Source organism: Delphinapterus leucas, chromosome 7, assembly GCF_059928025.1.
Source record: "Delphinapterus leucas isolate spDelLeu-1000000601 "Yukka" chromosome 7, BTC_Dleu_Yukka2, whole genome shotgun sequence".
NCBI classification, from domain to species: domain Eukaryota; kingdom Metazoa; phylum Chordata; class Mammalia; order Artiodactyla; family Monodontidae; genus Delphinapterus; species Delphinapterus leucas.
This window is the reverse complement of record NC_143135.1, coordinates 45,604,174-45,610,173: the sequence shown is the minus strand read 5'-3', so window position 1 is coordinate 45,610,173 and position 6,000 is coordinate 45,604,174.

The following is a 6,000-nucleotide window of genomic DNA, read 5'->3' as shown; positions in this document are numbered from 1 at the left end:
ACCCCGTGTCCCCTCCAGCTGCTGCCTCCCATTCCCGGTAAACGTCCTCCAGAGAGCTGCTCGTTTGCCTGTCTCCATTTCTCTCCTCTCATGTACCTGCCCGCCCACCAGAGTCTGGCTTCTGCCCTCCGCCCTCCACTCAGACGCCCCTGTCAAGTCGCTGGCTTCTTCCAGGACGCCAAGCGCTCAGCCCCTCCCCGGCTCCGCAGCGCCCCAGCCCTCCAGCCCTCCGAGCACTCCTGGCTTCTCCCACCGCTCTTCTCCGTTCCGTGTGTGGCACCGCCTTCCCCTGCTTCTCTCCGCACCCCTGGCACCCCTCCTGCCAGGTCCGCCCTCCGCCCAGTGCCCTGCAGCCACAGGCTGCCTCTCTTCCCTCTTCCTCTGAGCTCTAGCCCTCGGCTTGGATGACCGTCCCTACTTTTCTGTCCCCCAGATGTGCGCCTCCAGCCCCTTCCTGGCTACGAGGCCATCCCAAAGGCACGGCAGCCTCCACAGGCCCGGGGCCAAACTTACCGTCCTGTCCCGTCTGGCGGCAGCCCTGCCCAGCGCCCGGTGAGAGGCACCAGCCAGCTGTGCCCCTCAGAAACTTGGAGGCCTTTGACACCTCTCCCCCTGGGCCTCCGTGGCCAGATGAGCACATCTCGCCCCATCTTATTGCCTCAGTCGCTTTGGACTGTGTGCAGCACTTTGCATCGTCACTGCCCCATCTGAATCCAAACCACTGTCCTTCTTCCCTGGACCACAACGGCCTCCTAAGTGGTCTTCCCACATCCTCTCTTACGTGCCTCTGGCCCTTTTTCCATGTTGCAGCTGCTTTGCGCACGGATTCTGCTCTTTTTTTTTTTTTGATGGCTTAGGTGCATTTTATTGGTTTTCTTTCAGAATCCTACAAAAGAGCAAAGTTAAAAAGCAAGTCCCTGGCAAGAGGCTGAGGACCATTCTTCTTTCCAGAGAGCCCTCCCCCTCCCCACGTTCCCCACCTGTGTCACTGCTGTGGTTCACGGGGGGGCGGGCAGAGGGCCTGCTACTCAGGACGGTCAGAGAAGCTCTCACACACACAGATGGGAGACGACTCGCCTGGAGAGGGTAGGGCCGGCTTAGGGTCACAGCAGGAGCTGGAGTCTCCAGGGCAGGAGGGCAGGCTGCGTGTAGGCTGGAGGCCCGTTAGACACGGAGCTCAGCCAGGCCTCCTCAGGAACCTAGAAAAGGCTGTGAAATTTGCAGTATCAGGTTTCGGAAAACACAGGGTCAGGGTCAGCGGAGCAGCTGGTAGTGGGGAAGGCCAGGCCCAGCTAATTTCCTGTCAGAGTGGCCCAGAGGCCCCAGCCCCTCTCCGGCTGGCCACAGGGGAGGAGATGCCGGGAATGGCTCACATTCTTCTGGCTGGGGCCACGCCGGACCTCAGGGGACCTGTGGGGAGTGAGGAGGTGGACGTGCTGAGGCCGGAGTTGGGGGCCCTCTGCAGGGACCAGGCCTCTGCCGTCCAACCCTTTGGCTGGAGGGGGGCCAGGGGCTGTAGAGCAGAGCAAAAATCCATCACAGCTGCTGGAGCTTTAGGACAAAGGAGCCCAACCTTACATTTCAGATGAGGAAACAGAGGCTCAGACAGGACCAGGTCTCACAGGATCACACAAGCATCCTGGTTCTAAGCCCCAAACTCTGTTTCTTCTGGCCAGGGCTGCATTTCCTGGAAGGCCCAGCTTTGCTGAGCTGTGTGACAGTGGGGGACAAGCGGGCTAGGTCTGTGCCCCTCTTGGAGGGAGGCAGGAACCCTCACTTCCAGCCCGGGATGCGTGCTTCCCAGGTGGTCTAGCTGTGGGGTGGGCAGCCCGTGTGGGGAGGGCGTGCGTGTGAGCTGTGAGTTAGCTGAGGGCCCGTGTGTCCTCCCAGTGGAGGACCCCAGCTCATTCCACGCACAGATGGAACTCTCGTCCTGGTCCAGCCCTAGGAGGCTGAGGCTGTGGAGTCCTGGCCTTGAGTGGCCTCTAAGTGGCCTGGCCAGGCCCAGGGGGAGGCAGAGGCCATGGGTCCCTGGCCCGGTTGAAGTACGATGCCGGGGAGGACGAGCCGGGGATGCAGTCACACAAGCCTGCGTGCAGACCTGGCTCTGTCAGATGCTACCGTGGGACCTTGGGCCAGTCAGTTAACCTTTCTAAACTACTGGCCCCTCAGCTGCAAAGCAGGGAGGGGCTACTCCATTTCTCTCTCTCCATCAAGTGGTACGGTGGCTCTGTGACTTGGGCAGGTCTCCTGCCTGACACTGTGGGACAGAACCCCTCCCAGAGCCCAGAAGGGCTGCCCATGCCCTCGCTCCACGGGTGCCCCCTGCTCCCCCCAAGCAGCAAGTGGCCTCCTGGAGAGGCGGGGCCAGGGCATCCGCGCTCCACCTGGCCATCCTTCCCTGTCTCCCGGCTGTTGCCTCTGAGGCTGGGGACATTTTCAGGTGTCCCAGGCAGGCATCCACCCACCAGTCAGGCCCCAGGTCCTACAGATGCCAGCTCAGGCCTGTCTCTGAGGCTTCCACATCTATCCAGCCGCGCTGCCTTCTCAAATTTGAACAAGCACAGCGGCCGCAAGCTGCCCTCCCTTCTCACCCTCCCCCGTGTGTTCTTCACTAGGGAGATCTTTTTAAACCGCATCACAACCTGGTTTAACTGCCTTCCCTGCCCTCCTCCGTGCACCTTTGCATCCGTGAACTCAGCATAAATGTCAGTCACTCAGGGAAGTCTTCTGTGATCCTCAGGACTGGACTAGGATCTCCTCCCATCTTTCCACAGGCCCCGTCACAGCTTTGATTACACGAGATACCAAACCTTGCGTGTCTGGATAATGGCTTATTTCACTCGGGGTCCAGCATAGCCAGAACAGGCATCAGCACACAGCAAGCAAGAATGATGGACAAATGCCTGAAAAGATGGACACGCCATAGTTTGGGGTGATGGGCCCATTCATAGTAGGTTCCATCCTACAGTCAGAGGTTTGGGGGAACGTGCCCCTTATTAGGGCTGACCATGGCACCTCACATACCAAGGCCCTGGGCAGAGACATAACTTCTGGTCACCTCCCTTTGGTGAGGCTCAGGTGATGGGGGTCATGGCAGGGACCCCCAGCCCCACCTGCTAAACTCAGCTGCCCCCAGGAGATTTGGATGTTGACAGAGGCAATGGGTGGGCCCGTGTCCGACAGCGTCTACATGTATAAGTGCCTACGTCACTGGGGTGTGTACACGTGCAAGTGTACGTGTGTGAACATGTAGCGCTTGTCTGTTGTCTGTGTGTCAGGACTCTGTTTGCGTGTGTGTGAGTGTCCCCCTCAGGGCCTTGCAGCAGCTCCTTCCCAACCCAGCCCAGACCCTTGAGCCCATACCCTCTGTAACACCTCCACCCTCTGCCTCCCTCCTGCCTCTCCCTGGGCCATCCCCCATGCAGCATCCCTGCCCAGGGCTCCGGTGCCCTACACACACCTCTGTAATTTCGTGTATCACGGCACTTCATCTGTATGATGCTGTATTAGTTTTCTGTTGCTGCTGTAACAAATTACTACAGACTTAGTGGCGTAAAACAGCAGATTTATGATCTTACAGTTCTGGAGGTCATAAGTCCAAAATGGGTCTCACTGGGCTAAAATGAAGGTGTCAGCAGGGCCGTATTCCTTCGTGGAGTTTCTCCCAGCTTCCAGAGGCTGCCCACATTCCTTCGCTCATGGCCCCTTCCGTCTTCAAAGTCAGCGATGGCTGACTGAGCCTCTCTCTTATCACATCACTCTGACGCTCGCTTCTGCCTCCCTCTTCTGCCTATAAGGACCCTTGTGATGACACTGGGCCGTCGGGGCAGTCTCTCGAGGTCAGCTGATTAACAGCCTTAATTCCGTCTGCAGCCTTAATTCTTCTTTGCCACATCAGGTAGCATCTTCACAAGCTCTGGGGATGCGGACACAGACATCTTTGGGGGCGGTGCAGGGACGACATGATTCTGCACATCAGAGATGGTCTGTCCCTTCTTTCACTTGTGAGCCCTTTGGGCCTGTGCTGTGTCTTACACATCTGCAGATGCCCCAGGAGCAGAACAGTGCCCAGCCTGCACTAGGTGTTTATTATATATTTGCTGGATAAATCTGATTCAGCCAACAATTTGTGGAGAATCCATTTTGTGTTGGGTAAGTTTACATATATCATCACAGTTTTTGTTCCCATTTTATAGGTGAGGAAATTGAGGCTCAGAGAAGTTAGGAACCACCCAAGGCCAAAGAGTAAGTGACAGAGCAGAAGCTCAGTGGACGTTGACCTCAGGTAGACAAGGCTGACACCTTTGTTCCTTTGAGTCTGGAGCTCCAAGAGAGACAAGCCCCTAGACCTTTGGTGGTGGCCATGAAAATGCACCTCTCAGGTTTCAGACTGGCCCCTGCTGCAGTGTTCTGACAACCGTCACCATTTGCTCTCAGGTCCCCGGACTGCCCTGACAGGCAGTCTTGGCACGAGGTCTCCCCCACTGGCCTTGTTGCTTTCTTAGATCTGAACCGCAGCCTAAGACTCTTCTGCTCCACCTTCTGTCCTCCCTTCTCTCCTCCATAGGGGTCAAACCTACATGAGTCTGATGTCCCCTCCCAGCTGCCCCCCACTCTCTGCCCACCTTCCCTCACAGGTGTTACCCCTAGAAATCTCTTGCACATAGAATCCCGTCTTCCTGTCTACTCCTTTAAGTACCAGAACTGACATAAATGGTCTGAGGAAACAGTGTAAGAAGAGGACCTGAGGCTGTCTCACTCTGAGGGGAGGGGAGGAGGATGCCATCCTGGCTGGTGGGTGCCCCAGGTGGTCCCTAGAGCAGGTTGTAGCTCAAATGCTAAATATTTCACTGGTGAGGACTTGGGAAAATTTCCTAGAGGGGAAGAATTCTGTGGCAGGTGTGATAATTCAGGCATTTGAAAAATAAGGGGGGAACAGTGCCTTCTAAAGATCGGCTGGTTACTGCTTGCTTGTCCTGACGCCCCACAGAGGGAGGAAGAAGGACAGCGAGCCGCTAACAAGCAGCCAGTGGGTGAGTGTGACAGCAGGGAGCCCGGGGGTGTGTGTGTGTGCCTGAAAAGGGGCCCTCACCCCTGCAGTGGGGGGGCAGGTACAGCTGAGTGGCAGGTGAAGACAAATAGAGTTGCAGAGCTCCAGATGAGTCCGAGCCCTCAGCCAAGGTAGTTGTGTGAGGACCGGGCCCAGCTGGGGAAATCTGGAACCCCGAGACCTGAGCTGAAGGCATCTGCATGGCACCCCTGAGGTCACTGGTGCTGCATCTTCCCTGACCCTCTGGGCTGGCAGGGGTGACCCACCCATGAGAACTGCCATCTCTGCTGCACTGAAAGATGCCACAGAGGCCTCGCCCCCGCAACAGTGCCCTCCCAGGAGTTGCCCCTGCTTCCTTGCCTGTCTGCCAAGGACAATGATTAGGGTTGAATTCCAGAATAATCTGGCTGGGGACCTGCTGGACCTGATAAGGGGGAAAGAGACTATCTTGTGAAAGAATAGGAACTATTGTGGATACTGGCAGGAGGAGGGGGACGCTCCTGGGATTGGATTTTGAGAGTGCTTGATGAAGGGAGCTGGAGCATAAGACCGGATAAGCAAGATTCCATTGACGTGAGGACACTTTGTTGAGACACAAGATTTAATACCCTAGCTAGGATGCCAGGGGATGCAGCAGACTCTTTTAGAGGTCTGGAAAAAGCAGAGGCCGGCACTCAACGAAACGGAAATACCCAAGTTCCCCTGGCAGATGGTAGAGAAGAAATTTACGACAGCTGAGGAAGACGGGCACCTGGAATGATGTATTATGTAAGGCCAGTAATGACGGGCAAGGCAGAGGGCAGACAAGGGGGCTTGCCCTACGGAAAGCTGTAGAGATGGTGAACAGAGCATGGTGCTCCTAGGGGCAAGATGGACGGGCAGCCAGTAGGCTCTGCTTCACATCACCGGCCAGGAAAGCAGACAGGAGTGGAGGAGCAGGAGGCAGG